This window comes from Eublepharis macularius, chromosome 6 (genome assembly GCF_028583425.1).
Source record: "Eublepharis macularius isolate TG4126 chromosome 6, MPM_Emac_v1.0, whole genome shotgun sequence".
In the NCBI taxonomy this organism is placed as follows: Eukaryota; Metazoa; Chordata; class Lepidosauria; order Squamata; family Eublepharidae; genus Eublepharis; species Eublepharis macularius.
The window spans coordinates 139,152,109-139,178,405 of record NC_072795.1 but is presented as its reverse complement, the minus strand read 5'-3'; the positions used below and the strand labels follow the sequence as shown (position 1 = coordinate 139,178,405).

Below are 26,297 nucleotides of genomic sequence, written 5' to 3'. Positions count from 1 at the left end.
AAGTTCCTGACTCCAGATGCATGCACTATATTACAGGAGACCCGTTTCGTTTAATCTTCTACATTCCTTATACCCAGTAAATCCACTGTGGTACCAACTGCCTGTTGTTGATCCCCAAAATATCTATTTACTTTTAATTGTTTTTATGATATGTTTTTATAATACTTTGTTTAAAATGTTGGTCCCTTAGTGGCCCTGATTGGGCAGAAAGGCGGCATATGCATCTTGTAAACGAACAAGCAAAAATAGTTGCATTGAAAAAGTGGCTCAGACAGCAGGAGGTGTTGTCAACTCCAAGATGGAAAATTCCTTGAGATTTGGAGGTAGAGTCTTGGGAAGGTGGAGCTTGGGGTGGGGAAGGGACTCACCAAAGCTTTGTTGCCATAGAGTCTACCCACCAAAGCTGCTGGCAACCTATGTTTGTGGTCTGGAGAGCAGTTGTAATTCTGGGAGATCTCCAGGTCCTACCTAGAGGTTGGCAACCCTAGAAGGAGAATTCTTTCAAGCCCGCAGTATATTTCTACTCAGTTTTATCAGTAGATAGGAAGAAAAGAAGGGATCCATTTAAGCTGCAGAGTGTGGCTGCGCAAAACCTTGATACCCTCTTGGTTTCTACTATCTGCCAGGGCCTACAGGGAAAAACAGGATTGAGCAAGGCCGTGGCAGCCTCCATGCCACTCTAACAATTTGAATTCAACTTGATGGATCATCTGCTTTGCAGGCTTGAAATAGAGGAAAGGACAAAATCAGAAGGGTGAAACAGAGCCTGAAATAAACGTGGTTCAAGGTCAAGAGGAGGCGCGTTCGTTTGGTAGTCACTCAGCCTAAGTTGCTAGCCCCCAATCATAAATCCACCAACCTAAGTGAATTGGATTCCCAGTTCACTTGCAGAAAGTGAGTTCCTTTCTCCTCCCTTGACCATGAGGCCGTTCCACAGCTGTACAAGTAAACAGCCTTTGATGAATGCTGCCACCAGATATGAAAGGAAGCAATATCACTTGCCTTGGGAACAATAACCATGTACTAAGCTTGTCACCCTATAAACGCTGATTTACTATCAAGTGCCTTTGACATGTCCAAGTGGTTTAGTGGATAACGTGCTAAGTACTTTATGAGACTTGTGCACTTGGAAAAAATTTTAAGCCAATGATGCCAAAGCATATTTATTTATCAAGCACAAAAATTGCGCCCCCCACCCCACCCTGACTACAGCATACATTAAAGGTTTGTTTTAAAACGTGGGCACATTTATTTTGCACATAATACAGTGCAAAACTGTTTCATCACCTATGTGTTCCCAAAGAAAGAAGGGGATGCAGCTTAGCAACTAGGGCTCCCAGTCCTCCAGTGGGGGCGGGGGTCCCTGGCTCCCAGCCTCTGTCTCCCCCACCACCACTCACTTGGCTGGTGAGGGGAAAAGGCCTGAGAGGCAAAAAAATCTCCTGAGCCAGCACTCAGCAGGTGTGCTCCTGCCTGACGCGACAATGTCACTTCTTCAACTGACATTATCATGCCTGCAGCCGGGCGCTATGAAGTCACTTCCAGAAATGATGTCATCACACCTGCTGGGAGCACATGCATGCTTTGCACACACGCAAGAAGATCGCTCACATTAAGTGCCAGGTCCTTACTGTCCTACTGGGAGGGGAAGGGAACCCGGCAATTCTATCAGGAATGCTTATGCTTTTCCTATAATTTGATTTTGAGGGAAGAGCAAGGGAGAACGGTAGAGAATTTGGAGGGACCGTGAGCCAGAATCCAGGAAGGCATGGGAGTTGCCGGACCATAAAAAGGGTTTCTTCCAGTGCCTTCAAGATGGGAAAATCCCACCGTTGGTTGTTAGTGCCCTCACTGCAGCACTGGGACCTGGCAAGTTGAAGGAGGCAGTGAGGGCACAGTGGCAGCAGTGAATTTCACAATGGATTCCAACCAATGAGGCAATTATTTAGCAAGAGACTTTGTACTCATTTACATAAAGAATAGTTCCTGGGTTCCTCTTCTACACAAAAATGATGGCTCTATAGGAGCCAACAACCCAGCAGGTTGGACTTCTAAACCACTGGAGGGTCGCAGTGGTTGCTGAGCTCCCCCTCACTGGCAGTTTTTTTCAAGAAGAGGCAATCCCCAAGCCTGAAGATAGGACTGCCAGGACCCCTGCTATGCTGGGAGGCAGCGTGCCAGAAGTCTCATTTGCCCACCACTGATCTGAGCGGTGACAGATTTTTGTTAAAAAAGCATTTATACTGGCTGAGTTGTGATATCGCTTCTGCGTAACACTGGGAGGCGACATGGGGTAGTTTTAGGCAGGGCTTTTTTTCAGCTGGAACGCGGTAGAACAGAGTTCCAGAACCTCTTGAAAATGGCCACATGGCTGGTGGCCCCGCCCCCTGATCTCCAGACAGAGGGGAGTTTAGAGTGCCAAGCAGCGCATAGGACAATCTAAACTCCCCTCTGTCTGGAGATCAGGGGGCGGGGCCACCAGCCATGTGGCCATTTTCTCCGAGGGCAACCCACTGAGTTCCACCACTTCTTCCCCCCCCCCCCAAAAGCCCTGGTTCTAGGAACCACTAGAAACTCTGGGGAAAATCCAGAAGTGATGCCGCAACATAGCTGACATAATTTCCCCACCTCCAACTGGCCCACCAGTTACCAGGCTCATCCTGGCTGAAGACCAATGTTCCATGGGACAAGGTTAAATAGACTGTACCACGTAACACAACGAAAATGTGGACTTAGTACAGTAGTGCTGAAAAGGGCAAACTCTATCCTAGGAATTATTAGGAAAGGGACTGAAATTGAAACTACCCATATCGTGACATGGCTATGTTTGGAATAGTAGGTACTGTTCTGTTCACCGGATTCGAAAAAAAAGATTTTGCAAAGCTGCTTCAAATGTTTAGGAGGGGATCATGAGAGGTAGGTTTCGCAACAGTATTCCAAATGCTGACTAAATCCACGCAACTGGGCCAGCGAAAGCTGCAATCCACAGCTCTGCAAACTCTTGGGCAGAGCCCCCTGGTAGACACAAAATATATTAAAACCTGGGAATGGCTTAAAATAAAAACCAAGAGCTAAACAAAGCTATACATGTGCATGGGCTGCTAAAATAAAAGCCGTAGACTGCAGTAAGCTGCCGTGCATAGTGGTTAAGCGGTTGGGATGCGAGTTGGCAGTCTGCTGGTTTGAATCCCCTCTACGGCCATGATCTCAGCAGGTGGCCTTGGCTGAGCCACTCCTCCCGGCCCAGCTCCCCAGCTGTATCGTGGGAATAATAACAACACTGACAACATTCACTGCTCTAAGTGGGCACCAACCTTTGTAGAAGAGCAATACATCAGCATGCAGTTATTCTTAGTGCTTTGAGTTACTAGAGTAACCCAAAATGCTCCAGATCAGAGGGCGAGTGCCATCTGGAGCAGGCAAGAAAGGAAAGCTGGGGCTGGGGCCAGCCTGCCTCTGCTGGATGCCAGCTTCTCCTGTCTTTGGAGCACTGTGCTGGTCAACGGGTATGAGGACTCAGTGTACAGGTGAGAGGGAACAGAACCAAAGCGGAGGTGGAGAGATAGAGGGTAAGTAAAGCCAGAAGACAGGAAGCAGAGCTCTGCTATCCAAGGCTTCCTTTGGGGCTCCTTCTTGCAAACTTTTCTACGTAAACAGTTCCCTTGCAAACGACTGCAATGAGGGGCCTGCCATTCAGGGACAGGGAGTCCTTGCGTGTGGGGCTTATACCTTAAGGCTTTCCCCTGCCGAATGCTGACATGCTGCTAACTAACTACAGAAAGAATACACAGATAGCCATCTAACCTAAACCTTAAGTATCACCAGGGCTTTTTTTCAACTGGAACGCAGGGGAACGGAGTTCCAGAACCTCTTGAAAATGGTCACATGGCTGGTGGCCCCGCCCCCTGATCTCCAGACAGAGGGGAGTTGAGATTGCCCTCCGTGCCGCTCAGCGGCGCGCAGGGCAATCTCAACTCCCCTCTGTCTGGAGATCAGGGGGCGGGGCCACCAGCCATGTGACCATTTTCTCCGAGGGCAACCCACTGGGTTCCACCACCTCTTTTCCCAGAAAAAAAGCCCTGAGTATCACAAACAGTGTCAAGAAGCAGGTGGCATTTCTCCCCCTCCATGTTTTTGCAGGCAGCGCTCATGTATATACCGGAACTAACACTATTTATCTGTTTTTCAGCTAAGGCGACAAGACTCCTGCGAAGGGTTAATTCAATTCTGAACAGTTCACTGGAAATGGTTATTTATGGGCATGTTTCTTGCTGGAGTTTATTACGCATCTTCCTTCCTACCATCCTTCATAAGAGAAGGAAGTAAGGTTAAAACAGGAGCCTTGCTTCAGTAGTTTTTATGCCCAAGAAAAGGAGGTTGCCAAGAGGCATGCGGTCCTAAAAAATAGTTATGACTGGGAAGCAGGGGAAAATATGTTATTTGGAGGTTTTCTGAAATATGAACATCCCCTGAGGGTTAAAGGATTGGTGGAAAACATCCAATATATTAAAAAAAATACATTTTGACAGTAAAAGGAAAAGCAGGGAAATAGAGACACTCCTGTGCCCCAACATCTTGGCCCTCTGAAAAAGAACACATTAAACTTTTATGACATATTGACACTAAGATCTAAAGACGGTGTAGCCTTACCAGCAAACTGTAGAGCTCGATTCTTCACAAATAAACAACTGGCCACACAATTCCAACTTGTTAGCCCATCTCCCTCTTCCATTATTCCATACAGTTTACAGTTGAAGAAGAATACCTTTTTTTGATCTGCATAGCCATGTTGTACTTACTTTTAAGAATGGAACAGCATCCCTTATTTTCAAACCTAACAATGTTTCCCATCTGAGCACCTTTAAAAACAGTGTGTCAAGCTACAGGAGTCCAATGTATTGTGCTTCCAAACTCCAGGTGTTGCCTTGAGATCCTTCAGAATAACAAATGATCTCTAGGTTACTAGGAGTGTACATAATGGAAGAAATGAGCCGAAAATACACACAGAAATTGCTGGTTCGATCCGTTAAAGCAGCTTCTGGAAAGGTGGAACAAAATTGGGAAACAAGATTCTAATGATTTCCCCCCTCCCTCCCAAAATGTATGTGTTTCATGTGTTTTGTTATCCATGCAGCAGCGGCACAGGCAGGCCAGCAGTGGCACAGGCAGGGAGTGTGGGTAGCAGCCCTCAGCATCTTGTTTTCCTTAATGGCAACCAGCCACCCTTAGCGTTAACCTTGTTGATGGAAAGGGGGATGTGTGCAGTGTGCACAAGTGCATTTTTTCTGGCCAGTCTCCTGGCTAATCTTGTCATCAAAAGGGGAGGTGCCTTGGTCCCCTCCCCCCACCCATAGTCTGCTTCTTTGTTGCTCCTACTGGATGTATATTCTGTCTTTGATACAGTGGACCATGCCATCTTGCAGAGACGTTTGAAGACAGAAGTAGGTATCAGGGGATGTCTGCTGGACTGGTTCAAATCATTTCTCACAGACGAAATGCAAAGGATTGCCATTGGCGACCCATTATCAACAACGTGGGACTTATCCTGTGGGGTGCCAGGGGTGCAATCTTAACAGTCAGTCTCTATGTAAAGCCTTTGGAGAAATTGTTTATAGCATTGGAATTGGATTCGTGCGAATGACATTAGTTGTGTGTCCGGAACTGGTACCGCAGCATGGTCTGGAGAACGCTGTGGCCAGTGAAGTGGTGCCAACAAGCCCACTTTTGGGGTACCCCCTGCCCGAAATCCCTGGTGCAAATGCTGCAGGAGAACCCCGTGTCCGGGAAGGCTTTAGGAGCCACAGGGCTGTCCCCAGGATGCACAGTGGCCAAAAAAGCTCCTGCTGGGTGGAGCAACAGCCAGCAGAATAGTAGCAGCAAAGGGTTGTTGCCAAGACAAGCAGCAGGCTGAATGCCATGCTTGCCGTTAAGGAAAACCGGTTGCTGCCAGACAGCCCAACCCACTGCCTGCGGGGCCTTTGCTCCATAAGAACCCAAATAAAACACACCAACTTTTTGGCAGGGGGGACTTGTTACAGCCTTGTTTCCCAATTTTTTTTTTTTTTAATTCCGGAAGTTGCTTTAACAAGCCGAACCAGCAATTTCTGTGTGTATTTTTGGCTTTTGTTGTTGTTGTTGTTAGGCACACCTCTAGTTATTCATGCCTATAAAGGGCTATTGTTTAACCAACTTTTTCTGAAGTTGGTATCCATAACCACTACTCACCTGTTAGGCCCAGCTGCAGCCCCCTGGCTCTCCTCACCTACCTGGGGGTGGAGACCATGAGGGGAGGGGAAGCACACACACACACCTGTGCTCCCCCGTCATGCAGAGAAATAACATCATTGTCCAGTGTAATGGGAGAGTTGCAGCCCAGCTCATTAAAAATCACTCATTTGGAGCCAATTTTTAATGAATTAGGCTTAAATGTGACCTACAGCTCCCCTTTTCCAGCTCAGTGGGGGAGCTGTGGGTCTCACTGGAGTCCAGTTAATCAAAAATTGCTCATTTGAAGGCAATATTTAATAAATCGGGCCTCGGCATAACCAGCAGCCCTCCCTTTTCTGGCCCAGTGGGGGAGCTGTGGGTCATACTGAAGCTCAGTTCATTAAAAATACCCATTTTGAGGTGATTCTTTAATGAACTGGGCTTCAACCTGACCAAGAGCGCTCCCTTTTCCAACACAGCAGGGGAACTGTGGGTTGTGCTGAAGTCCAATTCATTAAAAACGTCTCCAAATGGGCCATTTTTAATGGCTATTTTGATGACATCATTTTACAGAGTGACACAGGAGGATGTGCATGCTGGGCACGCAGGGGAGGAAATATCCCCCTGGCCCCTGGGGGACCTGACCACCCTCTCTCCTGTCTTGTGACATGAGCCCAGGCACATTCCCAATTGTAGAAACATGGGGACAAAATGCTCAATGCAGACAGCAAGATTGTCAAGCTTTTCACTTGGGGCTTTTCAGTGGCTTTTACCTAGCTGGAACCATGCTGTGGACATCATAATAGTAACGCCCCAGCCCCCAACTAAAGGCTTCTCTTGAGAACCATTGGCTATCTACTGAACAAAGCAAGCTACCCAAATATATTTTGGAAAATTCACGCACACCTTAAAATTTCTGGATGGACACACATGCACAAATTTTGCCTATACTCAGATAAACAAAAAACAAAAAAGCAGCCACACAGCCATTTGATTTGCTGTTTTCTGTTACAAAACCAATGATTCCAAACAATATCTAAAGTTTCCTTTTATAAAGCTGTTTCTTGCACAAGCAATTAAATCTATAGCTGCAAAGTGAAAAGATACCAGAGGAGCTTTGCCCTCATCGCCACTTTTGAAAGAGATGTTCAATTGTCATATTAAAAGCTTCAAGCTGCACAACTGAAGTTTTGTTTAATCTATTCTCCCCCACCACTGCCCAAAGATGGTAGATTGATGGTGGATCAATCTGTAGCCTCGCTGACTTAAAGAAAATGAGATATGATATTAAGACATATACACACCCATTTGCAGCTAGTTTATTTAAACAGTAAAAGAGGTCACTCCTCTGAGGGTTGCCATAGCAACCAGCCCTGGCAATGACTGAAGGAGAAAGGTGTTGCTTGATAAATGAGAATCAGTCACACCATTTCCCCCCTCCTATTTCCAGCAAGACGTGCCTCCGATGACTTTGTTCATTTCATTACCAGCGCCTGTGACTCAGTCTCGCACGGAAGCCAATGTTCTGGAAGCAGAATGCTACCTTGCAGGCTCAAAGGGACAAAACAAAAACCCTTGCCTCTCTTAAAAAGCAAGATCAGTTGTACCACTGCATTCATCTTCCGAAAGCTATGGCTGAGGTCGTAAAAGAACTGGATTATTAGGAAGACAATCTAGCTTTACTGTATTGTGCACGCGACTGTTGACCCAAGTAAAGCAGCCAGCACTAGCTCTGTAGATGAAACTTTCCAAAGCAAACCTTCATGATTAAAAAATAAGGTTTCCCCCTCTGGTCGCTGCAGAAAGACCTATGCACTCTCATAAGCTGGGCTTTTTTTCAGCTGGAACACAGTGGAACGGAGTTCTGGCACCTCTTGAAAATGGTCACATGGCCGGTGGCCCCGCCCCCTGATCTCCAGACAGAGGGGAGCTTAGATCGCCCTCCGCGCCGCTCTAAGCTCCCCTCTGTCTGGAGATCAGGGGTGGAGCCACCAGCCATGTGGCCATTTTCGCCAAGGGCGATTTAAACTTTAAAAAACTCCCCCCTTGTTCCAGCTGACCCAGGATATTCCGCACACATTGGATGATGCACTTTCAATGCACTTTAGCTATCGTTTGGAAGTGGATTTTTTGTTTCACGCTCGAAAAATTCAGTTCTAAATGATCTCTAAAGAGGATTGGAAGTGCATTACCCAACGTGTGCGGAATCAGCACCAAAGTGAGTTCCACCACTGAGTTCCACCACCTCTTTCCCCAGGAAAAAAAGCCCTGCTCATAAGCAATAGTGTTGGGATATGCAAAATGAAACAAACAAGCTGGAAATACACTTGTTAAAGTGGCTTCCATAATGGTGCAACAAATTTGGGGAACGATGCTGTAACAACTCCCCTGACCCAAAAGTGTGTGCGTTTCGGTTCAGTTCTTACCGTGTGGCCAGCAGTGGCAGCATCTGTAACTGTCGACCAACCCATTGGTGACCAACCCATCGGAATCCCAAGCATAGCTTAACTCTGTGGGAGAGGGAACGTGTACGTACCATGAGTGCATTTTGTCTTTGGCACTTCCTGAGCAATGGGATTGGAACTGAGTGGCTCGTCCTCGCAAGAAGCGATTTGCAAGAAGCACAACCGCCCACTTCTCCAGAGTATTCAGGTCTTGTTGAATTTTAATTCTATCTTCTTGGGTGTTTGCCACTCCTCCCAATTTGGTATCATCAGCAAATTTAATGAGCAGCCCTTCCACTCCTTCATCCAGATCATTGATAAAAATATTGAAAAGTACCAGGCCCAAAACCAAGCCCTGCAGCACCTCACTGGACACCTCCCTCCAATCTGATGAAATGCCATTGACCACCACTCTTTGGGTGTAAATTATGTAAAAATTTTGCCTGCAAGTTGATAGATTACCAACTGCAACTTCCTACTACCATAGCTGAGGGTGGAGGGAAGGAATTTCTTCCTTGGCTCAGGTATACAATCCCAGCCAGAGAAGAATTCCAGTCCGTAAATGCTCACCCTTGGATCGTAGGGTAACCATTACAAGTTGCCAAATTTCACATTTCCAAGCACGGAGGATATCAAGTTCAGAAGCACCTCTACATTAACAGTGCCATCCAAAGCAGAGATACATCTTTCCTAAGCCCACAGACTTCTGTTCGTGTCAACTAGAGCTACCTCTTACATTCTAATAAGAGTAGAAAACCTGTTCATATGAATTATCTAACCCATTGGTACTATGATTCTGGGAGAAGAGAAAAAATAGTTATTTTCTATACAACACCATAGTTCTTTATCTATGTTTAGAAAAAGTACATCCTGAATATGTTCCATGCATCTGACGAAGAGAACTATGGTTCTCGAAAGCTTATGCTACAAATAAGTTGGTTAGTCTTAAAGGTGCTACCGGACTCTACTATTTTGCGACTACAGACTAACACGGCTAACTCCTCCGGATCTACATCCTGAATAGATTTGAATATATAAACCAGCTCCTCTGTTGTATTGGTACAGGTTTCCCAGCTCGGCACCCATGTCTTTAACAATAACCTGACAAATAGAAATTTAGCAAGCAAAACTTTTCCTAGCATGGTGATGAGAGACAGACTTCATTAAAAGCTTCAACCACTCATAGTGTAATCCTGAACAGAGTTACTCCCTTTCGAGCCAATTGACTGCAATGGACTTAGAAGGGTGTAACTGTGCTTGGGAACGGCATCAGGAAATGCATAAAAGCAGGGCCAGGAAAAAACGGCAATCTACTCAAAGACATTGCTACAGAGTAATATGCCAAAAGAGAATTATCTGTAATCTTCAGTGAAGATTACTTTGCAACGGCAAGTAATTAGTAACATATTTAATGGGGCTTCTTGCACTGACATTTTGCCCTAAGCATTTAAAGCAAACTGAAATGTTTTTTATGTAGTTTATAGCTTAGCCGCAATGAATCTCTTATATAAGCAATCCACAATGTACACACATACACACATTCAAAACTGCCTTGCCATCTTGCTCCTAGTCCCAGACAACAGATTTTCAGATCTTGTTTTTGATCCCAGATCTTGTATAATTCAAGGTGACTGCTAGGTCCTGATGTTATATGGACCCATCAAATGTCAGCTTTATAGTCATATTTCACTGAAGCCTTAGCAAGATCCCCCCTCCCCCACCCCACCCCCCAAATTACAAGCATACTGGAAATGGCTTAATGTTATCTCTGTCTTTGACAGGGTACAGCAAAGCCATAAAAATATTTTTAAGGTGATAGCACGGAAGCAGCCTGCTGACAATGTGATTTAGATCTCCTTCAAATGAGAAAGGAATGCAAACCCTGGCCGATTCCAGATGGCTAACGTTCACGCAGAACGTCGCGCCTCGTTGCGGGGAAAATGCGAAATATCGCGTTTCCTCGCACGAGTTTTGCGCGACGTCGCACAAAACTCGCACGTGGAAACGCGATATTTCGCATTTTCCCCGCAACGAGGCGCGACGTTCCGCATGAACGTTAGCCATCTGGAATCGGCCCCTGTTTAAGAGCAAGCAGAAATAACGAGTCGGGCTTATCTGCTAGCAGATGCAGATCGTAGGGGGGCAGCTCCCATCACCGGGAAGATGTCATTTGGAAAAACGACTCAGCCCCTTATTATTTCGGACATACTGGAAACACACCAAAGTGCCTTCCTTCTCTTACCAGACCTGACTCGTCTCTTAAAATGTCAATTGAGATAGATTTTCCTTCCTCAAACACCAGAGTAAGGGCGAAGCTACTTGCAGCGAGACACTGGTGACAAATCAGTGGAACTGTGTTTATTACCCCAACAGCCTGATTTTGGAAAGGACTTCCATTTTTAGTTTATGGGGGATACTATATTCTTGGTAACTGGTGAAATTTATCACCACATTGGCTGATGCATGCAAAGGTGTAAGTTATCTACTTTAAAAAAAACCAATCCCAAATATGGAAAAGTCTGTGAGGTTCAGCACTTTCACATGACCCACCCAACAGCTACAGGCCACAGCTACAGGCAAAGCCTAGGTAATCCTAGCCACTGACAAGTACTTGCAAGTGCTGCTTGCACTAAATGGCCACCAAACTGCCTTATCATAAAAGCTTAAATGGTCACATGATCCATCCATTAATCTTCAGAAGCATGAGAAATGTCTCGTGCTGGTACAGATCCCCAAGACATATGGGCAGCCACACAATTCATGCTTCCCGGATGCAGCATTTATGCCAGTAACTCAGGGAACAAAGATGAGACCTGCAGATACTAACACTGGCACCAATTTTCGCCCACAGTGAAACCTCAAGATATGGAAGAGGTTCACGCCCAAAATAAGACATCTGTAGAATTATGAATAAAATAGAAGCTTCCGATACCTTTCCCAGGGGACAGATTCTGCACATTCTTAACCGACACCATATCGGGTTCTTTGCCACCATCACAATTACTTTCCTTTGGTAAACCCTTTGGCTAACAGGTGGTAGTAATGAAAGTATTCTCTGTCCTGAAATGACCACATCAGAACTAGTTTTTCACCAAGTGATATGGAGCTAGTCAATTACCTTTCTGATTCGGCAGAGCTAAAATGTGCCAGAGAACTGAGTCCCAAAGATGTTTTGCAAGCTTCCCCTACCACTAAAGAGATTAAACTCTTCCCAGTCCAACATTGATGGCATTAGCCTCTACCTGAGAAGTACCCAGGGCTTTTTTTCAGGGGGAACGCGGGGGAACGGAGTTCCGGAACCTCTTGAAAACAGTCACATGGCTGGTGGCCCCGCCCCCTGATCTCCAGACAGAGGGGAGTTGAGATGGCCCTCCGCGCCGCTCGGCAGCGCAGAGGGCAATCTAAACTCCCCTCTGTCTGGAGATCAGGGGGTGGGACCACCAGCTATGTGACCATTTTCTCCGAGGGCAACCCACTGAGTTCCACCACCTCTTTTCCCAGAAAAAAGCCCTGGAAGTACCTATCTGACTGTATGGCAGTCAAAATGCATCAAAATGTTGTCTGAAGTGGGCAATAGTTAGCTCCTCCAAGGTATAATTCAGAACAACAAGAAAACAACAGCATTCAAGACAAAAGCATTCTTTATACTGCCTTGGTCAGGGCGCACCTGGAGTACTGTGTGTAGTTCTGGAGGCCTCACTTCAAAAAGGATGTGGACAAAATTGAGAGGGTGCAGAGGAGAGCGACGAGAGTGATCACGGGTCTGGAGACTGAGCCCTACGAGGAAAGGCTGAGGACCTTGGGAATGTTTAGTTTGGAGAAGAGGAGGTTGAGGGGGGACATGATTGCTCTCTTTAAATATTTGAAAGGCTGTCATTTGGAGGAGGGCAAGGAGCTGTTCCAGTTGGCAGCAGAGGATAGGACACGAAGCAACGTGCTTAAACTACATGCAGAAAGGTACCAGCTGGATATTAGGAAGAACTTTTTCACGGTCAGAGTAGTTCAGAAGTGGAATCAGCTGCCTAGGGAGGTGGTGAGTTCCTCTTCACTGGCAGTTTTCAAGAAGAGGCTGGATGAATATTGGTCAGGGATGCTTTAGGCTGATCCTGCACTGGGCAGGGGGTTGGACTAGATGGTCTGTGTGGCCCCTTCCAACTCTGTGATTCTGTGATTGTATGATAGGGAGATGTCACTAAAAATCCATGCAGAGATATTTACATTCTTCAAAATACAAGGGGCAATATGTTTTGAATGCTAATGTGCCATCTGAAGAAGCAGGGGAAACAATTAATTTGTTCTTTATGCCTAAGTGATGCACTCAAAAATATTTAATGGGCGGGGGGAGTTAAATAATCAAAGATAATTCCTTGGGAAATTCTTTCCATCACCAGCTTTGTTAGCTTGGCATTTTGATTATTGTTACACATTAAACACTAACGTCGTTTATTGCAAAACAACTGTGGATGATATTTAACCTTTGGTTACCGCTAACAATGAGAATAATCAGTATTATTTCACAATTGTGATGTTGGAAAGCATCTCTGGAATGACACCGCTGCGAGACCCTTCATTTCTCTGCTGAAAATAAAATGTTGGCTACCATGTCTGGGGTGCTGCTGGGGAGGGGAAAATCCTCACTCATGACAAAGAAAGGAATACAACCCTGCCCTCAAGTCATAGCTGATCTCTGGTGACCCCCACCCCCACCCCCCGGGGTTGTACTGTTGGATTAATTTGCCAATACAGTTACCTTTAATCCCAGAATTTTAAAAAACTCTGCTCCCATATTCTTTTTTTAAAGTAACTCAAATACAAATTAAAGGATGTGTCACTGAATCAAAGATAGCAAACCCTCAGCTTCTGCTTATTTAATAATTATTCTCCCACGAAGGCAATGATCCTGATAAGCTCAGCTTCAGCCCCCATCTGGTGTCTAATATTTCCAAACCACTAACTAGATCCTTAGCCGCTACAGAAATTAGAGACAGCCATCTATAGTAGTTAGAGTTTTGGACTAAGATGTGGGAGACCCAGGTTCGAATCACCACTCCGTCATGGAGGCTTGCTGGGTAACTTTGGGCCAATCACACACTCTCAGCCTATCCCATCTCATGGGGTTGTCCTTTTTATGTATAGGGCTGAGTCGCTGCGTTTGTATTAAACTATTCCAGTTGGAGAGGATGGTTTCTTTTATTTATTTCAGTCCTTAAGACATTCCCACTTCAGTAAGTGAATGACTAAGGATGTAATTTGTTATAGTTGCCAAAGAGACACCCTCAAGCCATTTTTTAAAAAGCAGCTTAACAAAGGGCTTGCCAGATCATCCATTCACTCCTTTTAGACACTTAAAATACTGTCAAGTTCTTGACAGTCCTGTAGTTGGATGATGAAAATTGGGTATAGGGTGACTGCTGAAGGTTTCTCCTGCATCATGGCTCAAAAACAACAGCAATAAAAGAGGGGCACGTTGTTCCTTTGGAGGGGGTGCCCCTGGGTACAGGCTTATCTGCTCCCAATGAGAGAGAGTTTTGAGGTTCAGGGCAGGGAAAAGTCTGGAGGTAGAAATACCAGAGGAATATATATAGGGTTGCCAGACGGGGTCTGGAATAATATTGGACCCCAGGAGTGGCAGTTGCACATTTTTTCTATTTGCATGTGCTCAGAACCCATGTGCTCCCACTCCAGCAGAATGACATCACTACTGGCCACTCCTGCTGGTGCCACGCAGGAGGCTGGGCACCTGGGCTGGCTGGCTACTTTCCCAGCCACTTCCCTGGGCTCGTGGCAGAGCTCAGGTGGCTGGGCGGCCAGGCTTGGCAGACAAACTGTCTTTAAGTGGAGAGAGGAGGCAGAGATGGTCCAAGTGTCCAGTATTTGGAGAACGTTTCTCCAAATTCAATCCACAAGAATACCGAGACTGTTCGGGTGAAAACTGGACCCACAGCGTCCCCAAATGCACACACAGCCCTTCCTTTCCTCTTTGGTTCAAGAAATCCATAGATCTATACCTGACCTGCCTGCTGGGAGGAACCAACAACCAAGAAAGGGGGAAGAATTTGATTGGTGTGACCAGTAATGACATGTTAGCAAGTGGGAATGGTAATGTTGGTAATGCATGTTGGTAAGGGGAAGTGCGGTACCACCATACACTATAAATGCTACTCTTGTCGTCCCACCAGTTTGAGAACATCTGAAAATTTGCGGGGGGGGGGCACATATGGTGAAGGGAAGAAGAATGAGTCCTGATTCTGCTTTTCAAGAAAGTTTCAGAGTCAAACTGGGGCCAACTTAGATTTGGCAAAGTCCCTGGGTCCACACGGCTGCCATTTCAAAGCATAACTCAAGGGATTTAAAAATGCTGAGAGGACCCATTCCTGAGGCACTCTTGTCTCCTCCCGCCTCACTCAAGTGTCTCCTTGGCACTTGAACAGGTATTGGAGGGGAACAAGAACATAAGGGCCGTTTTCACACGCCAGCAAGCCCCTGGAAAACGGTGCAAAACTCACGGCACGACAGCATCTTCATAGTGTGATTTCCTGTCATGATCCCATTAAATGGTGTGATTTCTGATGTCAGCGTGCCTTTAAATGGGATCATGATGGGAAATCGCACTATGAAGACGCCATCATGCCATGAGTTTTGTGCCATTTTCCAGGGGCTTATCGGCATGTGAAAATGGCCCTGGTCCCACCTCACTGCAGGCTCAATCAAGTTTGGGCCTTTGCGGCATTTTTAAATGGCATAGATTTGGCTTTGAAATGGCAGTGGTCCCCCCAGGTTGGACCCAGGGACACCATCACATCTAGTTTGGCCCTAGGATTCTAGGCAAGATTTCAGTTGTTTTTGTGCTGTTCTATTTTATGTCAGTTACCAACAGCTTCCAAAGCTTTCACTGCTCTCTTGTTCCTGGAAAATCTGTTCAGTAAAGACTCAAACTCAGCCCAGGATGTATTGTCGAAGGCTTTCACGGCCGGAGAACGATGGTTGTTGTGGGTTTTCCGGGCTGTATTGCCGTGGTCTTGGCGTTGTAGTTCCTGACGTTTCGCCAGCAGCTGTGGCTGGCATCTTCAGAGGTGTAGCACCAAGAGATAGAGATCAGTGGTGACACTGAGAGATCTCTATCTCTTGGTGCTACACCTCTGAAGATGCCAGCCACAGCTGCTGGCGAAACGTCAGGAACTACAACGCCAAGACCACGGCAATACAGCCCGGAAAACCCACAACAATCAGCCCAGGATGTTTGTGTGTTATCAGATTCCCCTGCTCGTTTAGGCAATACCATTGTCGTGACAAAGGATGTGTGGCCAGGGAACCAAGAAGCAGGAAAGGATAATCCACCCTCTTCCAGTAGCTGCTGTAGCAGAGTGTTTAAGTGGTTGGACTGCAAATCAGCACTCTGCTGGTTCGAATCCCACTTCTACCATGAGCTCTGCAGGTGGCCTTGGGTAAGCCACTCATCTCAGCCCCAGCAGCCTAGAGATATTGTGGGGATAATAACAACACTGTTTCTGTCCATTGCTTTGCGTGGAACATTACTCTGTCTAGAAGAGCAGTATATAAATACGGTTGTTGTTGTTGTCACTGGAGTAATGGCAGCGACTGCCATACCTGATCCTGGGGCTAATGGGAGTGAAGGGTGGGTGAAAAGGCACTGGTATGACTTGACACCCCAACAAGGGATGCTTGGCTAACCCTCCTAATTCCAACCAGCTTCCACTACAGATGTGCATCCCTATATTATTTCATGTGTACGGGATATGTTACAATCTTTTTTTTGCACGCTCATACTGATCCAAATGTGTATCCAATGCCTCCCCGACCAAAAAAAAAAAAAAAATCTGGGACAAGGCAATGAAAAAAGGGCAAGGAATAAAATATATGCAGTTCCATTCTGCATCATAGACAATTTAGAGCAGAAGAACGTATTCCAAGGAAAATTCCCAGTGGGTCAGAATTTTGACTTGAGAGCTTTGCAGACCCAGATACACTATTCTAGCAGCATGGCCAGAGAGAATCTGAATACACCATGTCAGTCTCTTCTTGTGGTCAGAGTATCAAACTAGGATCTAGGAAACCACAGTTCCAATTCCCTGCTCTTCTATAAAGCTCCCTCTCGGTCTCACGTCCCACACAGGGTTGTTGTGAAGATAAATGGAGGCAGGCATAACCATGTAGAGCTGCTATAGTACAGTGATTAAGTGGTTCAGCTACACATCAGCACTCTGCTGGTTCGAATCCCACTACTGCCATGAGCTCAGCAGGTGACCTTGGGTTAGCCACTCTTCTCAGCCCGAGTTTCCCAGCTGCATTGTGGGGATAATAATAACACTGATACATTCAGCACTCTAAATGGGCACTAATCTGTCTAGAAGAATGGTATATAAGCACAGTTGTTGATGATGTTGTTATTATTCTGTATGCCACCCTGAACTATTGGGAGGATACAACAGTTTTTTAAATAAATCTAGATCAAAAGAAGGAAGCAAGCTGTTTTCTTTTGGCGAGAAGCTAAAAGTCTTTGCTGTAGAGATAGTTTTGATTTTAAGGTAGATACGGATACTTATCTCTAGCAACTCATTACATGTTTACCTAGATTTTTTTTCTTGAAGTAAAGATAGCTAACTGTGGACGTATTATTTTTTGTTAAATAGAATTGTTATATGGTAGAGCCTTCTGGCAGGCAAAAGGGCTTTTTCGAACTCAGTATGTTGGTTTTCCTGAAAGATAATTGCACAGGTAGGAAATCTCTTCAACGGCATTCATATAGGTCATTTTAGAAATACACAACTGCTTTCCCTGAGAACCTGACACAATAAAAAAAAAATTCCCCATCGCGTTTGATGCCAGAAATATATCTCTGTTGAAGACGGCGATGAGTGTCCCCCTTCTGTACTCAGTTTGAGGATGAGTTACAATAGCAGGGCCCAGTGAGGGATTTCATACTAATAAGTCACGCAGCACACTCCAAGCCATACCATAAATCATAAGCCACGTATGCAGCACAGCACAGGAGAAACGCTTTATGCACAGTTTGCAGAGTGGCAAAAACGTAGAAGAATGAAAAATAATGGGGGTGGAGGAGATTTTTAAAGGCAAAAGGCACTTATGTCAACAAAATCCAACACTTAGACATATACACACACGACCACAAAGTAGGTTAACACAACAGCTGGGTTTCACGCCTTCAACGGCAAAGGTTTTTGTATAAGCCCTTAGGGTGCATTCGCTGTTTTGATTTAAGCTGGCAATTTCCATGCCATAAGTAAATGCAGATTTACAAAGGGAGCAGCCTGTGTGTTCTCGATTATTCATCTGCAAACATACAACACAAAAGGACAAAGCACAGAATAGCCCGTTATAAATACTACCTCGGTGAGCACATTTGATCGGCAGCAGTTCATATGGACAGCGGAAGGGGCAGAGGGGGAGAAAGATGGAAGTCCTTTTGCCTTCTGCGCTGTCCTAACAGGCTTCCCTTTGAGCTGGGCTAAGCTAAGAGAGGAAACGACTGGCCTCGGGTCATCCAGTGAGTGTCCACGGCAGTGTGAGGGTTTGATCTCCCAGGTCCTAGTCTCAAAGAGAAAGACAGACCGTTTTCACACGTCTCGGCATAGCACTAAACTCATGGAACGAGGGTGTCTTCATGGCGCGATTTCTCAAGTTATCATGCCACGATTCCGTTTTCGTGGCGTGATGATGGTCAGAAATCGTGCCATGGAGACACCCCCGTTCCATGAGTTTTGCACTATGCTGAGACATGTGAAAATGGCAGTATACTATACATGAAGTAAGAAGTCCGGTACGCTAAGCACCACTCTGTATGCAGCAAGGAATGCCAACGTTTCTAAGTCTTTTCCTGCTTAATGGCAGGAACAACGGCGCTTTTTAACTGGCTCTCCTTTGTGATATAAATTCTTCCAAATTGTATATAAACTTTGTTTCCCACTGATTTGGACCATGGTACTCCGTGGTGCCATGTTCTTTTGCCAGCTCCGGCGTTCTATGGCTTCTTCTCATGGAGTCACTCCTTAGTAACCCTCAGCTAGGATGGCCCAGCAACATCTATAATTGATAGGGGAAAGAAAGTGTGCGAGAGAGTTAAGAGGAGCCAATTTTGATTTACTCATTTCAAGGACATACAAAATTAAAGTCAGAGAAATGTGTGAGAGGGACTGGCAAGGCAGTGTCATGTAAAAAGACATCTGTCAAAGGAATAGCTTGAATTTTCATCATCAGCTGCCAGGAATTCAACGCTCGGTTCACAGTTTCCCATCTTCATTTATCCGCCGCTAGCACGAGTATCCAAAAGCTGAGACCAAGGGATTCAGCTGCTTTTTTTATAGGCTGTCATCTATCACAGTTGATTCTTTGATTCTTTCTACAAAAAAACAGTATTTGTTGACACATTTTCAGTGAAATTCTAAACAGAGTTACTTTGGAATAAGCCCATTGATTTCAATGAGTTTAGACTGGAGTAACTCGTCTTAGGATTTCACTGTTTAAGATGCAGGGAAAGGAAAAATGGAAGGGATATAAGAGATGGATGGTATATTGCACTTGGGACACTGGTGAGTTCTTTAAAAAATTTCCCTCGCCGCTGGAGCTCCAGGTAGGGGATCTCTTGCCCCGACTGGGAGCTTGGCAGCGCTGCTATGCAAGACACTGGCTTTTATCAAACACAGCAGTCCAATGTCACTCCAGCCCTGAAACTGGTGCTCCGCTACTGTAGGGAGCAGTGGGGAAGAGTAACAGCATTGGCTCCTTCCACTTCCCCTGAGACATCATATTCTCCCAGCAGCATGTGCTACAACCAGGTCTCACAGCATATTCATACAAAAAGGGCACAGGAATATTTGTTACCTCGTATACTGAGAAGGTCTGGGAACCTTACAGAGCAGGATGAGAAGTTGCCGCTGGATTCCGGAAGGCTGCCCTAGGCACGTGGAAGTGTTTCGTCTCTTACAGAGTGGGGGGCGGGGCCACCGGCCATGTGACCATTTTCACCGAGGGCGATTTAAACTTTAAAAAACTCCTCCCTTGTTCCAGCTGACCCAAAGTAACTTCGTTGTGCAGTCCTGTGTTCCACCACTGAGTTTCACCACCTCTTTTTCCAGAAAAAAAGCCCTGATAAATAGTATTTTCAAATTTCCTCTTACATAAAAACAGACTAACCTGATCTTTTTTGAAAGAGTAACTACTCTTGGATGGGGGGGGATGCTGTAGACATATTTATCTCGAGTTCAGTAAGGCTCTTGATAAGGTTCCACATGATATTCTCATTGACAAGTTGGTAAAATGTGGTTTGGATCCTACTACAGTGAGGTAGATTTTTAACTGGTTGATATACAGCACCCAAAGAGTGCTAGTAAATGATTTCTCACCTTCTTGGAGACGAGTTAAAAGTGTAGTGCCTCAGGGAAATGTCCTGGGCTCTGTGTTGTTCAACATCTTTATAAATTACTTGGATGAAGGAAAGAGAGGGGATGCTCATTAAATCTGAAGGTGATACTAAATTGGGAGGGCTAGCAAACAGAGCAGAAGACAGAGTCAAGATTCAGGATAATTTTGACAGGCTGGAAAACTGGGTTAAAACCAACAAAATGCATTTCAACAGAGATAAATGTAAAGTTCTGCATTTAGGTTAAATCAAAGGCATAATTATAAGATGGGGGAGACGTGTCTTGGTAGTAGTACATGTAAGAAGTATCTAGGGGTCTTAGTAGGAGACTAGGCAACTGAGAAGTGATCCGATAACCTTCTTCACATATTTGAAGGACTGTCACATAGACGATGGAGCGGAGTTGTTTTTCTGTTACTCCAGAAGCATGTTAAAATTTAAACCCAAGGAGTCTTTGGCCAAACATTAGGAAAAACTTTCTGGCAGAGTGATTCCTCAGTGGAACAGGCTTGCTTGGGAGATGGCGGGCTCTCCTTCCTTGGAGGAAGGGCAAGTCTTTTAGAGATGGGAGAACAGCAGGAATACAGGGAGTTAGCAGCAACACCGGCCGTTTCCACACGGCTTACCGCTGCTCGTAACAACCCGGAAGAGCACGCAAAAAATGCGGAAGATTGCGTTTTCTCGCGCAAGATTTGCGCAATGTCACGTGGCATCGCGCAAATCTTGCACGAGAAAATGCAATCTTCCATGTTTTTTGCGCGATCTTCCCAATTGTTACGAGCAGTGGTAAGCCGTGTGGAAACGGCCACCATCTGGGCTATCTGCAGTAACAGTGAACAGAAAAAGGCTGATGCAGAAGGACACTTCCACTACAATTCTAGGAAGAGTTAATTCAGGCCGCTTGAAATCCATGGTTGTAGACTGGAGTACCTCGCCATAGGTCTGCATTTTTAGTTATCAAAGCATTTTCCAGATTTTATTTTATTTTCCAGTCTCCAACACAGATAAGTGTCCTAAGGCATAACATGAGTGGCATAAGATGAATTCACTACTAATGCAGTTAAGTTTTTGCTAATGGCGATGGAGATCGTCCAGACGGCAATCTAAACCAGCACAATGTTTCAAAAGCTAGCAAGCCCTAGCTGAAATAGCAAGCAGAGAATTGTGCGTCTGGGTGTGCATGTGTGTGTCATTCATGACCATAGTATAAAATATTACGGAATTAAAATTCCTAGCTATAAATTTTGCCTAATCTAGGAAGACTTGCTTCTATTGCTTTTCTGTTCCTATTGTGCCGTGTCACTATTTTTTCATTATTTGGGCATAAATAATAAACAAGCCTCTACAGGCAAGATTGAATCTTTAGGATAATCATGTTTTGTTTGCTATTCTTCATTTTGTAGAAGCATCTATACCGGCAGCCCTAAAGGATAAGAGACTTTATTTTTAACAGTTCACACACAAAGATTTCAGATCGGTCTGTTCCGAAGGGTCTCACAACGAATCTATCCAGAACTCAATTGATTCATCCAGGCTGCCTCTGTCCAGATCGGGTGAGACTCCAGTCCCGGAATACAGACAGACATAATATGACAGACGGGAGCTTCCACAAGGACTCGCAGGTGGGGTTGCCAGTCTCTCACTGTGGCAGAAGGACTCCTGGGCCATTTCCACACAGCTTACCTTCCCTCAGAATGACCCAAAACACTGCGCAAAAAACACGGAAGATTGTGTTTTCTCGCGCAAGATTTGCGCGACACATCGAGCAAATCTTGAGCGAGAAAACGCGATCTTCCGCATTTTTTGCGCGATGTTCTGGGTCGTTCCGAGGGAAGCTAAGCAGTGTGGAAACGGCCCTGCTTGCGACCCATACTTCCTGCCACTGTTCCTTTGGGCAGTGGGAGAAAAATATCGAAAATCTGACGTTTTGTGCATGACATGATGCACTTTTCACTGGAAGTAACATCATGTGCCATGCCAGTACCCCTCGCATCACTACTCTCCAGCTCTCACCGGCTTATGACTAGCTTGTTCCCTTGCTCTGCCTTCCCCAGCTACAGAACACAGATGATGCTGAATTCAGCATTTCTAAATCAGGATGTGAGTTATCTCCGGCAAACCAAGCCATGGGCTTCTATAGTAGCACTAGAGGAGTTAGCCGTGTTCGTCTGTAGTTGCAAAATAGTAAAGAGTCCATTTGTACCTTTTAAGGATAACTAACTTTATTGTAGCATAAGCTTTCGAGAACTGCATCTGACGAAGAGAACTGTGGTTCTCAAAAGCTTATGCTACAATAAAGTTGGTTAGTCTTAAAGGTGCAACTGGAGTCTATCCAATAAACTTTGAAGCAACATTTGAAGCCTTCCGTTAATCTAAGGACTTATATGTGCACACGAGGCTTCGTTCTACTAAGTCAAATAATTCGTCTATAAAGGTCATGATGACTGTCTACTGAGACTGGCAGCAGCTCTACAGAGGATGTTCACATCATCTCCTAAGTGGTCCTTTTAACTAGATGTGCCAGGAATTGAACCTGGGACTTCTGCATGCAAACCAGGTGCTGTACCACCGAGCCTTGCTCCAACTTAAGTGGCAGTTCAATCGACAAGTCACTGACTGTAATCTTTGTCACAGTCCAGTTAAATAAGTTGGTTTTATCCTAAGGGAACACAAGTGCACTGAGAGATCATACCTTGACCTAAGGACAGCCAATGAGCTCATGGCTGATAGGAAATTTTAACTGGAGACCTCCTAGCTTTGCTGATGATAACTGGACAGTTATTCCTTTTTCATGCCACCAACTAGGTACTAAAAACTTAGGCCTCTGTATACGGATATCAGACTTCTGAGGCACGGGCACGAATCAGGAATTCGAGTCTTGGAGACTAGAGGGCAGCACTAGCAGATCAAGGGTTGGTGCATAGAAAGAAGAAGAGTTGGTTTTATACCAACTACCTGAAGGAGTCTCAGAGTGGATTCCAATTACCTTCCCTTCCTTTCCCCACAACAGGCACCCTGTGAGGTGGGTGGGGCTGAGAGAGCTCTGAGAAGCTGTGATTGACCCAATGTCACCCAGCTGGCTTCAAGCGGAGGAGTGGGGAATCAAACCCAGCTCTCCAGATTAGAGTCCTGCCGCTCTTAACCACTACACCAAACTGGCTCTCAGAAGAAATGAGAATAGCCTAGCTACCAATGAAACTTTTGGGTGGAGCCTGATGGATATGGAAGGCGCTAATAGCAAAGACTCTAATCAGCCAGCCCTCCAGGCCTCCTCGCTGCACACTCAGGAAGCAGCTGGCTGGTCCACTTTCATACACGTCTGGGAAGTGGCTGGCTGGTCCACCTTCATGTGAGTCCAGGAAGTGGCCAGCGAGTGAGCCCAACCTCCCACCATGCCAAGAAAGCTGCCTGCTGGTCCTCTTACATGCCAGTGATGATGTCACTTTTCAATGACATCATCACGCTGGGCCAGGTGGAAGGGTTAAGTTGCAGGGTCCCCCATCCAGTACTTTTAGGAGGGCCATATGGCAACCCTAGTTAGGGAGGTTTCTGGGAGCAGGCCATGATGGAAATGGAGGGTCAGGCCACTCCTGTGAGCTGAAGGAGTTACCAGCCTGCGGCTGTCAGAGGGCTGGGTGAAGCAACCCTTCCTCTGCAATTTTTCTGAACCTTAGGGAAAACCTCCCCCACACTGGTTGCCAGGATGGCCATAGAGCATCGGGGGGGGGGGGATGGATTGGGATGAGCTTCAAACAATTTACGATATACTTGTGATAGTATTGGCAAAAGAGGGCCTTGGTTACAGGTATTTCTGAAACTGCCAGTGATAAATATTGTGCATGCATTTAAGAGTGAATTAAAACAGCTACTATTCAGAAAGGAAGACAAAATGTGCTGCTCTTTTTTTTAAAGAGAGGTGTGCAATGCCCAGCACTTTAAACAACTGTAGGTGCTGTGACAGTATCATATAACCTTGTTATGATTGTCCACGGCAGGTCATGTGTGCACACACGGAGGAGGGGTGCACACAAGGGGGATGCTCTGCTGCTGCTACCTCAATGCTTGCCGTACTCCTGCTTCAATACCACACCTAACATGAATTTGCCCCCTAAACTATGGCTCTTGCATTGTCAGGAATACAACACCTTACTGCCATCTTGTGCTGGATTTTCAAAATGGCTTCCAAGTAGGGTTGCCAGCCAAAGACTGGCCACTGGCAAGAGACTTACTATGATGGTGGTGGGGAGCTCACTGCCAGTTGACAATATGATGTTACTTCCAGCACAGCCTGGAAGTGATGTTATCACACAGGGGTCACACTGTAGTATTCACCTGCAACACTATTATTTAACCATAGTATTTGGGGAGGAATGCTACATCATTGCCCACCTGATAGCATCACTTCCAAGTCACACCGGAAATGACATCAGGGCTTAAGCATACTGCTGAGTAGAGATGGGCACGAACAGAAAACCGAACATGATGTTCGTTGTCCGTTGCCATCCACAAACAGGGACTCATGAAAACGACGAACATGGATCCCTGTTCACGAACATGTTCGTGGTTGGCTGTTCATGGGGCCAGCAGGCTCTTCTCCAGCCATCATCCAAGTTTGGTCAAGATCCCTACTGCACCACTCCCAGAAACCTTACCTGAGCAGGCACCAGGAAAGGTACCAGTAATAAATAATAGCTTGGCCCAGAGCCTGGCAGCAGCCCTGGAACTTGAAGGGGTAGATCCCTATCCCACCACACACAAAGAAAATGCAAGCTCCAATGCACTCTCTCTATCAAAATGCCAACAGCAGTTGTCTCTCTCCCTCTCCACTGTCTGCAAAGCCAGAGCTAAGAGCCCCCCTCCCCCCTGGTCTTTGCTCCCTTTTTGTAACAAATTTAGAGCTCCACACTTGAAAGGAAGACCTGCCTATCAAACTAAATTGGGCTTAGATTGGGGTTTCCAGGGCAACAGCAGGAGTTCAGACAAAGTTCAGACAACCCTTGCCTAAGTTGCCAAGGGAATTGATTGCAGGTGCCAGACTGTCTGGCTTGACGAACAGCAATAAACAGCAACGAATGAGGCTTGCAACGACCCCCTGTTTGTTTAGAATGGGGCCTCACGAACAGCTTGTTCGTGAACAGCAGATTGGGCTGTTTGTGGCTTTTTTTTTGTTCGTATTGCTGTTCGTGCCCATCTCTACTGCTAAGTGGTGGCAGGCAGAGCTGCAGGGGTACAGACGGTCACCCTACTGCCAAGTGTTAAGAAACACATTGATGGATACTGTTAGCCTCTCTTAGCAACCCACTTAATCAGGGGAAATGTTGTTATGGCAAAATGTGATGCCATGACTATCCCTATTTTTTTTTTAAGTCATTCTGTTTGAAAAACCTCTTGCCAATCAAATGAAGAGACATTCAATGGGAATGAGTGTGTATGACTTCTAACATATCATTATCATTAGCTAAACTGGCATTTGTTATCTGAAAATGAAATATGATTTTCCTTTTATTGTGTATGTCAGAACCGCTGGCTTCTAACAAACTACATTCCCTAAATTCCAGCCCATACGTCAAACAAAAACAAAAATCATAAAATGTTAATCAAAAAGAAAACCACAGATACTAATATCTATGTAGGTAGCATTTAAATAAGAAATCAAATGAATCAAATAATACAATGGAAGTCTAAATACACTCCTGGCCATTCTGAATAATCAATCCCAACAATATGTCCTTGGATTTAATACAATGACCTCCATAAAGAAATTGAGGTGGCTATTCACCATGTTCCCTTTTGGGATATAACCGATATGATAGAAGAGACTATAGAAATACTCTTCTTTAAAAAGTGGTAAAGTCACAACTGATTCCCCATTGATGTTCTGCTGTCTAAGAAGATCCAGAATGGATTAAAAGGACAGGCAGAATGTTGACAAGCAATTACAGTCCCAGGAAACCATTTTGGAAGACTTGATTGGCCAGCAATTCTCAATTTCATACGTTCAGTAGAATGACTTTTCCGTCCCTCCTATTCATTCTTTCTCTCCAAAATGTATATTTAACATCCTTCAATTTGGCGAGTGGGTTTCAGAACTGATTGCAAAGAAGATTAGAAGTTATTTAGAAATGAATAATCTTTACAAATAAAAAAGTGTAGATGTCTCTATCTCATTCCTCTGTTGTATTATTATTTTTTGTCACCATTAAAATGTATAATCAGCCAAGCATTTTGAGAAACTGAACATGCAAGTA

The 26,297-nt window shown here is 45.3% G+C and overlaps 1 protein-coding gene across 4 annotated transcripts in view; it reads right to left on the bottom strand.

Annotated features, from left to right (window-relative positions):
• The window catches only part of NRG3 (neuregulin 3), a 972,861-nt gene that overhangs the window by 748,275 nt on the left and 198,289 nt on the right, over positions 1-26,297 (bottom strand). The window lies entirely within an intron of this gene.